Here is a 10,377-nt window from a genome sequence, read left to right on the forward strand (position 1 = left end):
CTGAGCATCAAAGCTCCCGCCTCTTGCCCATAAATGCTCCCAAATCCCAGGTCAGCAAAGCAAAGCTCTGGCATCATTACGAGTAAAACTCCTGGCCCTGTTTTGCTAGCAGGACAAAGCCTCAGCAGTGGATTTTCACTCGTGAACCCCCAGATCATCAAAACAAATGATCTGAATCTGTCTGAGCTGCGTTGGTTTATAGATGAGTATCTGTGCATTAGGATGCCAGTCTGCTACTGGGATGTGGTTTATTTTCAAGCAGGAATTCTTTAAGAGTTTTATTTTAAGAGTCATATTTTATAAAGAGTCACGCTTTCCCAAATGTACCCCCTCGGAGCAGATACTCCTGTGGTATGTTTTGCAAATGCTCAGAGTTCAAACAGCGCTTGGTCTGCATTAAGGCTCCTGTCATACGAAGTACTGACCTATATTGCAGATGGTGAAGGCTTTTGTTTTCTGAAATAGCTGCCCGCTGGAGAAATGCAGGTCTGAGTGAGCAGGAGTCATGGTGTTTTAACTCCAGCAAAGCAGTCATGTGTAACTAATACTGTATTATTAACACTGAGGGAAATTTTCAACTTTCAGCATCTGGACAAAAAAACAGACAATAAAAATTGCTTGGTGACTTTTTCTAACCTTTGTAACATGTATTTTACTCACCAAGACCACTGCCTCTCCACTTTGCGGTCTCAGGCAGTGAAACAGAGAGATTATAAGTATGCCATTCACTGGGAAAATGCCTTTTCTTTTTTTTTTTTCTTTTTTTTTTTCCTTTCCTCAAGTAAACTTTCAGAAAATATTGATTTTTTTCTCTCTCACATTTTTAATCTTTTGGTCTTTCATTTCTCATCATTAATATCTTCCTAAGTCTGAAGCCCTGCGTGGGGATGTAGGTGTCAAGGCAAGTGTGGCCATGGGATGAGCAGCTGATCATTGATCAGATCACCAAAGTGCAGGCATGCTTTGTATTCTGCAAAAAGTGAAGTTTAACTAGCTGAAAGCACGCACAACGACCCCAACTGTGTGACTGCCTGTCCCACCTGGCTTCCTTCCGTGGCCCACTTTGCCACTGGGCTCTTACTTAAAGGCAGTTTGCACTTGGTTGCAAAATTGATTATTACGAAAGTCTAATGTCTGGGGGCTGCTTCTTGAGCCAGAAAAGGTCAGTAAACAGAAGTGTCAGCATCCCACTGATGGGCAAAGAATCTTTGTCCTAGGACTGGGACAGGGCATATGACTTTAATGATACAGAAACCTGGCAGCTAAAAAGTTGTCTATGAGACAAAACAAAAACAATGAGTTTGGAAGAGGATGGTTTACAACTGAAAAAAAGAAAATGTTAGTTTTCATTCTGCTCCATTCAGAATGGAAATACTGTTCCGTGGAGCATATTACAGTTATGACTATTATTGTATTGCTTCACTTAGGAGGCATGTGGAAATAATTTTTGCTTATATTCAGTGTTTACACCAGCAAGAAACAATACAGGTTGTGTTCTCTCCTTGCAGAACTGTGAGTAGTGGCAACTGGAGAAGGAACAAGAAGAAACTTCTTACAAATGGCAGTTAGCAAGAGGAGGAGATGGTGTAGCAGAACAATTTAGGATTTTTATTTGAGTAGCTAACTTTAAATGTGAAAGCCGCAAGTAACTTTTTAAAACAAATGTTTGTTAATTTTATTAATTTTCTTAATAGAGTTTTTGCTCTGTTTGCCCTTCCTCAACCATCTGTTGTAGTTGCTGAGTACCCCTTGGTTACACTGCAGCCTGCCAAGATGTGCTGATGCGACAGGCTCCTGAAGGGGGTGAGGAGAGCATGGCCACTGATGTCCCAGCGTGGGACTCAAAGCCCCCACTCCTGTGCCCACTTGCAGTGGGGTTTGCTCTGCATGGCTATGAGATCTCTCTGCAGACCTTTGTGACTTGGGCGGAGGACCCTGCGTATGGTCAGGTCCTCTCACAGCACCTTAACCTGCTGCACCTTGCCCTTGCTGCACCCGTCTCCCTGCTCCAATCCTTCCCTCGTTACTCTGTTAAAAAGTGTTGGTGTTTCAGATGAAATGGATTTCAAAGGGATATTTGACAGAGGAAAGTACCTAACCTGGAGAGGTGAGGAGAACTGATTGGATGAAGGAGGAACTGGTGAGAGCAAAAAATAATTGTGTGAGCACATATGTGGAGTATTTTCTGAAATGTTTTAACCTGGGGAATATTTTTCCTGAAGGGGATGGTGCTAAATCAAAGAAAAGAAGGGATTCATAATTGTGGGATTAATTTGTGGACTATTTTGAGAGCTGGCAAGATCTGTTTGGAAATCTAAAATATGTATTTTATCAGTCCATTTTTCTGAAGAGCTTGCAACTGTAAGTAATCTTTATTGCAACTCCCACTGAAACAGGTTTCATACATTGTTTTAGTTTACCGTGTGACTCTGGTTAGTGCCTTGTGCTAAACTGTGTTCTTCACAATCAGGTCATATGTTATTTATGGTCTAAAATACCAAGTGATAGCTTGGGAATACACTTTCTGTGAAAGATCCCAGGGCAGGTTCAGCACGTATTTCCATGGTGAATTGTACCTTACATCACTTCTTTTCCCCATTTCTTGCCAGACAGCATTAAGGAGCTATTGACCTGTCTGATGCTGCTCCTGAAGGGCTTGAAAACGTGAATGCAGTGATGCCCTGTGTCCACCCGACCCTACCTTGGGACAGCCGCTACCCCATGTCCACAGCAACAGCCCAAAGGACGGACAGAGAGGAGGAGTGGAACACTGGATTGCATTGAGAGGTACGGCCTGTGTCAGGGCCATGGAGGGCTCTGAAGGGATGGAGGATGTGTGTGGATGCGCATGGGACAGTGTTTGTCCAGGCAGAGACCACAACCCCAGCAGAAGGATGAGGTGTGTGGGCTCAGCAGAACAACGCCAGGCTGCGAGCATGGGAGTTCGATCCGGTGGCTGGGAACCCATTGCAGCCTGGACGTGAGGAGTCAACCATATCGCTGTGGCACCAGCAAAGATAAAGGGTGTACAGTTCCCTCCGCCAACGGGGGCACCGGCCATTTCATGCGGAACAGCTGTTGTGCTGCTTCCCACAGCAGCTACAGTGCCCGTGCTTCAGCAGCCTGGGCCCTTGGTCGTGGCACTTCTGAACTCAGTGCTCTTTCAGTGACTTAACACTTCATCTGTGTTAATCCTTTTTTTTTTTTTTTTTTAAATATGGAACTAGTCTTTTTCAAGTTCATCTTATGTGTTATGTGTACACACACACGTTTTTGATCGGCTGTATGCGCTGCACACAGATATGCAGGTTTAAGAGTTACTTTTTTTTTCCCTCTGACAAGTCCTCCTGGCTCTGGTTTTCAGTGGTGAAAAAGCCAACTCTAGCCCTGGAGAGTTGGAAGAGTGAGACATCTCCGGTGCACTCTAGAATGGGAAGAAATCAAGATGTCATTTTAGGCTATGCATCATTCCTGGAAAATAAGCTGGCATATTTTACAGAAGAATTGCATAATTACTTTCTACCTCTGCACAGGGCTAGTTCTGCACCTTGTAATACCAGGAGTTTTTAAAGATATCTTAAAGACTCTGTTATCTTTGGCAGCATCCTGGCAACTTGGCACGCCGCGCTGTAACAATGACACCAGCTCCCTTTCCCCCTGTCTTTAAATACCATGTTACCAAGAATTCATGAAAATCTACTAGAAGTCAGCATTTCCCCTGGGTACGCCTCACACCTGCTGCCCCGTGTGCGGGGGGCTGCTGGCCGGCTAGGGTGAGATGTTGCACCCCGGGGAGAGGAACAACATTGTCCTGTGTGTCTGGTGCCCTGGGCTGCCCCTGTCCCCTGTAGGGAGCAGAGAGGTGCATTTACCTCCAACGCTTGAGAAATATGCCTTGGCAAGAGACAACCAAAGGCTGCCTGACAGGGTGTGCATGGGACCAACAAGTCAAATCGCTGGGTCCTATTAGGGACTTTCGTGCGTTATTTTGGCCTGCAGTTTGATTTAGCTCGCTCTTTCTAGTATTTTTTTATACCACATAATACTGGAAGCCACCCCTTATCTCACCAACATCCCAGTACCTTGTTTCTAAAATACTTGCAATATTCCCTGAGGGCAATAGGGGAAAAGGTGAGGTCTCAAAATTGAGTTTATGGGGAAAATCCTTCTCCTGGCAGTTTCTTTCACTGGCTTTGTCCCACCGATCTGCAGCAGTGAAGGCTCTGGCTGTACCTTGGCAGTTTTGTTAGTTGTTGGGTTTCCATAGCTGGTGTCCTTCACAGGGGTGGCTTTTGCTTTGTCTCTTTGCAGGGGCTGGGTTTGGTTATCAAGGTCTGGTGATGTCCTGGGAACTGCCCACACATGCAAGCTGTCCCAGGTGCCGTGACTGCAGGGTGAACAGCTAGGTGATCCGAGTATTTCTTTAAATAGTGTTAGTCTCAAAGCTAAGTCCTGCAGGGACTGCTTACGTGGACTGTTCTGTTGGGTTTGTGCAGCCAGACCCAGCACTGTGTGGAGGTTGGGTTGGATTAGAAGTGCTCATGCCAGCCCTGGTATCAGTTGCAGCCCCAGCAGAAGCTCCCCTTGCCCTCAAATCCCCCGGTGCCTCAGTACCGTGGTGTCCCCAGCACAGGCTGGTCCATAGCACAGCTATTCCCGATGTCCATGGCCAGCCTGAACGTGGCCAGGTGGGCTCTGTCTGCCCAAAGCACTGGTGGGCGTGTGGAGCTCAGGTGGTTCCAGTTATTTTCTGTTCAACTGCAAGCAGACCAGAAGCCAGCAATATTGCCATAGTTTCCCTATCAAATTTTAAAAACCCCAGGTTCAACTTCCAAAATTTTTCCAGGCTCTGTGGGCTCTTTCTGATCTCTGGTGGTAGCTCTGCAAGGTGGCCGATGGTGACCAGCAGCTTCTTGCTTGTTCGTGCAGCCAGGGAGGGGGTTGCCCTGAGGAGCATCTGACGAGGCTTGCGAGGGGCACAGTGTGCTCTGCAGTGGCTTCACGGCCACAGGCATCTCATGGAGTGGAGCATTGGAATGATGCAGTGCATGTGTACAGGGCAGAAGGATGCGTTTGCTTTAATGGAGCTAGCAGAACCCCCTGAGAACTAGCCGTGTAATCCGGTTCAAAAGGTGCCCGTCTCTGTTGGGCCCCCCCTTTCCCAAGCTGTGGGTCCCCTGGCCGTGTGGCAGCACGAGACAGCAATGCAGCCAGGGGCAGGGGGCACAGGGCTGCAGGGGTGCGGAGCCTCACCGTGTCCTGAGGGCTGCAGCCCTGCAGCGGTGGTGGGTGCAACCTGTTCCTCGCTTCTTCGTGGCCAAAGGCGTGCTGAAGTGCATGGATGCGGGTTCTAAACCTCAGGTGCAGTGGCAGAGCATGCAAAATGCATGGGTTTGGGTTTTTTTATGAAAGTGATTGTTAGGCATTGTCAGTAGTTTTTAATAATTACTGTTTATTAGCAAGTGAGAATAGCTCTCTGAATAACTTCATGCCAAAGAAACAACGTTCGGGGTGGTGTGGATTTCTGAATATCTGTTTATCACATTTTAATGTTGATGGAGAAAGGGAGAAAAAAGTTGATGGCATTTTTGTGAAATTCCACCCATTTATGACCATGTGAAATTAAAGCTTTTATACACTTATAAAGAAGCTCCAAAGGGAACAAATATGTTTTTCCTACTGAAGTCTGCTTAAAGCATATAACAAATATGATTGCACAGCTCAATATTTCATATAAAACAATATGCTCTACCATTTTAATTTTCCTGTACAAAATTGGTTTTCATATGAATTCCTGTTGCATTATTTTCCTATTCCAACTAAATTAGAACTATATAGATATAAATGATATACATTACATTTATTATACATAATCTAGGTAAATATGAACTAATTCATCAGCCATACCTCAGCTTTCATATGAATTATCTTTGTGGCATTTTTGCTTTCCTATAAAAGTCTTACAGTTGAAGGGTTATTTGACTATATTTGTAACTATTGCAGCATTAATTTAATTGCACTTCTACATAAGATTTAAAATTATGATAAGAAGTATGGAAAGCAGAGAGAAAGGAGGTATGGCAGGTTTTAATTTTGACTATTTTTAGATTTATTTTGGGTGACTGGATGTTGCAGGTGGTGGCGGAGCTGCGGTCTCCCTCTGGGGAGCCTGAATCCTTGTGCTTTCCTCTGCCACAGAGACCCCGATGTGTTCAACCCCCTGGTCATGCTGGTGCCACTGGGTTTCCCAGGGATTCCCAGTTCATGGATCTGTGGGGAACGCTGAGCCTGGGGCAGGACATGCCAACGAGGCCATGGCGCTGGAAGAGCTACGTGGGGACTGGTGCTCACTTGAGGTCACCGCTCATTTTCCATCACTGGAATTCAAGAGGTAAAAGGTGGGAAAACACAAGGAAATTGAAAACTCTGTGTGAGGGGGGCAGGGGGAGCACAGCCGCGGCAGTGCCCTTGGGTGCAGGTACTAGGAAAATCCAGTTTCCGAGGTGCTTGGTGGAGCAGAAGCCATCCCAGCGTGACCTCCTGCTTCAAAGGCATTGGGGAGCAGCGATGGGTGCAGTGCGGCTGCGGGGGCTTGCGGGGGGCTCTCAGGTGCTGGGCTCTGCTCCACAGCAGTGCGAGGGCATCGGGGTGTGACAGCATCTCGTGGGCAAGCTGCCCAAACTGGCCAGGGGGCCAGGCGCCAGGCTGTCATCTCCATCACCAGGAAATTGGTCTTTTGGTGTAATTTTCTTCCAGTAATTAGTCTCTCTGTGATTTTTAGACTTTGTGTCATGTTGTGAATACAACATGCTTGACAGCATACCTGCCGGGGAAAATATCTTCTGTGATGGGTAAGGAAATACCATTTTTCATGAAAGGCATCAGAAAAAGTGAATGTGAAACTTCTGAACAGTTGGGGGCATGATGACTTTCAGTGACAAGAAGGGCTCTATCTGAGCAGTTGGCAAGTGTCAAACTGCTCTATCCTGCCTTTTCCTTGGCCATTTGGGCTTTGAGTCACGGGCACAGCACTTCGTTAACACCCAGTCCGGGGTGTAAATGGGATAGCTACAGGCAGGAGACATTTCACTGCATAAACCACCTGTAGCTGTACCAGGCACATGTTAAAAATGGGCAGCTGAAAACCAGAGACAGGCAAAAAGTGCTGCACAAATGAAGGCCTTGCTTCTAAGAAGGATTTTCTCACATGTTTAGGGATGGGAATAGAGAAGTTGACTTCTGTGCAAATAATTGCCGTTAATTTTAAGCTTGAGTATTGTACTGGGTCTTAAATATTGTGAGGTAAGTATATCTGGGTTTTGGTTTTGATTTTTTTTGTTTGGTTGGTTTTTAAATACAGAGCCAGCCTTATCCGAAAGCAGTCATTTCCAGTGGGCAGTGGAGCTGGGAAAGGGATGGGGCAGCCCTCACTGGAGCTGCTGCTGGACAGCCTCAACAGGGACAGACAGCTCAAAGGAGACTGGTCTTTGCACCAAGGAGAAGCCGTAGACTCTAGATCTGCTGCTGGGACCGAGTGAGGACCACCACTGGGTCCACTCTGGAGCGGTGTCCAGGGGCCTTTGGCTGGAAATGCTGGGGGGGGGGGGGGGGGGAGCCTGCAGCAGGCAGTGGCCCAGCGGGTACAGAGCCCTTTCCTGGAGCTGCCCACGGCACGGCTGGAAATCAGCTCCAAGTGCCACATCCATCATGCCCAAATTGTTCAGCAACCTCCAGGACAGCGTGAGCAGCAAGTAGCATCTGTTCCTCCCTGCCAGAGCCACGATGATGGACTGCCAAGAATGGAGCTCCCTCCTAACTTCTTGCTGTCTGGAAGCCAAGGTGAGATTGAGTTGATGTAAAAAATGGCCACGCTGGCGGGGCTGCCTGCCTGGGGACGGGAGCGGGGCGGTGGGTGCAGGCTCTGCTTCTCCCCAAAGAGAGCTCCTGGGAGTCACAGCTCGGTGCAATGCCCGCCAAAACTGGTGGGGTCTCTCCCAACTGGTTTGGTAGGGACTGGGTGAAGGGCAGGGTTTTGCCAGGTGCGGTTCCGGATTCAAGTGGGAAAAATGCAAGTACATGTCCTCTCCTGTGGCAAACAGAGGACTAAGGCCCTTGCTCCCCAGAGGGAAGCCCCCTGCCCCGTAGAGGGCTGAGCAGAGGAGTGGGAGGCAGCGAGCTCCTCTCCTGGCCCCGGCTGCCTGTGCCAGGCAGGGTTTTGCCTGCATGCCTGGCTGCTCTGGGTCTGCACTACCTTGCCGTGGGTGTAGGGTCATCTGCCACAGGAGCGTTTCAGCCTTACACCCATGCTGCCAGTCTTGTGGAAGGCAGGCATCCTCTGCTGGCCAGCCACAGGGCACTGGAGGGCTTAAAAACAGAGGGGAGATTGTGTGAGGTGCTCTGCGCCTCCTTTTCCATACTGCTCTGTAGTGCTACACAGGCCGTGCAAAGTTAATCAGAGCAGTGAGAAACCATGAACTCCCCCATGCAGCAACTCTCCGCAGGGGCATGGGGCAGGAGAGGAGGCTGCTGCAGGGCTTGGGGCATTGCCAGCCCTGAGCTCTGTGGCTGAGCCCCACGCTCCTCACCTTGGGCATCCCAAAATTATGTGCAGTACTGCTTTTATAAAGGGATGCAGAATTAGATAATCTAGGGTAGTCTTACGTGGTTTAGTGGAAGTTAAAATACCATATGTGTTAGGGCTTGCAGGATACTATGTTATTTTTAACATCCACAAGTTTGTAGGAATTGTAACTAAATATGTTTTCGAACAGGAATAAAAGTACAGGCTTAGGTATTTTATGAATGGCAGCTGTGTCAAGAGTGATTCAATAAAAATGTGTGCATGGTGCTATTAATCCAGGCAGGAATTTTGCTGGTGCTGTGCAGGGTGTCTGGAGTGGAGCTGAAGCCCTCAGCACTCACGCTGCACGAGCCTGTGTCTCACTGGCCTTCGGAGCGAGCCGGAGCTCGGCCGGGCTTTCCTGACATGCCGGGAATATTTAAGGGGGATGTTTTCACAGTGCATTAGCTGGACCGCATCCTTGCAGAAACCCGTGGGACCATCTGGTCTCCCACTGCTGAGGGGAGGTTTGCGAAAGTGTTTTGACTCTTCCTAGTTGAAGGTATGGGGAGACATTGGTCTCTGCCAGTGAGTCAGAAAAAAGATGCTCACCCTTTTCCATCTTTAAATTGTGCCTTTTTTAGCAGTAATTGGAAGAACTGATTTTTACAGTTAGTTTGTCTTGGAAATAACTTATGTCTGCACCATGTGAAAGGGATGGTAATAGCAATGGCAATAAATAAATCACGCGGGGCAAGTAGCAGGCAGTCATATTAAGGCTAATAGCAGTGTGGCTGTTGCACCTGCATGCGCCACACTCGTTAGTCTAGAGTGGTACAGGCATAAAGGATAATATTATTATTATTGTTGTGGCTGTTATTATTGTAATTATTACTCCCGTTTCCTGCTGGGGAGCAAAGGCGTGAAGCCCCAGGTGACAGCTTCATGGTGCGGTTGGAAACCTGTGGGGGGTGAGTTTCTGTGCCTCTGTGTGGCAGGCAGAGGGTGGTCCCCCACCCTGCAGACCCCATCCCCAGGGCCCTGCCCGACAGCCCAGCCAGGCTGCTGGCACAGCCCGGGATGGGGCAGGACCTCCACGAGATGCCCTGAAAGCTGCAGGAGGGGGTGGGGAGAGGGTCTGTGGGTGCCCCAGCTGTGCCCCTAGCCCCATGGGGCAGTGCTGCCCTGTCCCCCAGCATCGTGCTGTGCCGGCAGCATTTCCCCCACGGGGCTGGTGGTGCCGAGGTGAGCACGCACAACGCAAGCACAGCTGTGCTTCCCACCTGGCAGGGCGATGCTGGCGGTGGGAAAAGTGCTGCCTTGACAATGCCGCTCAGCCATGGCTGCTTCTGGAGGACTGGCAGCGACGCCCCACTGCAATGTGCAGCAGGGACAGTGAGCTCCCGTCCTCCTTGGCATGGGGCTGCATCCTCACAAGCCCCCAGACCCGCAGCATGAGAGGGTCTTTGCAAGTCCTGCACCCATTGCAGGCTGGCCTTCGGTCTGGCAGTGTGCTCTGCAGGCTCTGTGCTGAGGCACGGTGCAGCTCAAGGGAGCTGGCACCAGCTGCTGAGCTGGCTGCAGGGCAGGCTGTGAAGGCTTGGGTATCGTACCTGCAGGGGGATCAGATCAAACGCTGCAGGGAGGGCAGCTGCCAGTGCAGCCCAAAGCCCAGCAGGGAGATGGGCCGACTTCTGGGGTCTGACCACATGCTACACTGGCACTCAGGAACAGCGTGAGTGGGCTGGGTGAGACCCCCTCATCTGGGCAGCTTCTTTGCGCTCTGCAGGGAGGCAGTGGCAGTGGCATTGGCAGTG

The 10,377-nt window shown here is 49.2% G+C and overlaps 1 long non-coding RNA gene across 1 annotated transcript; it reads right to left on the bottom strand.

The window, feature by feature from the left end:
* Nucleotides 1-287: 287 nt before the first annotated feature.
* LOC308056485 lies at nt 288-6,142 on the bottom strand. The gene is made up of 2 exons (XR_013924855.1): nt 3,701-6,142; nt 288-3,661 (listed from the first exon to the last, which is right to left on the bottom strand). It is a non-coding gene; the product is annotated as an uncharacterized lncRNA (long non-coding RNA).
* Nucleotides 6,143-10,377: the final 4,235 nt, after the last annotated feature.

This window comes from Falco punctatus (assembly GCF_963210335.1).
Source record: "Falco punctatus genome assembly, chromosome: Z".
In the NCBI taxonomy this organism is placed as follows: domain Eukaryota; kingdom Metazoa; phylum Chordata; class Aves; order Falconiformes; family Falconidae; genus Falco; species Falco punctatus.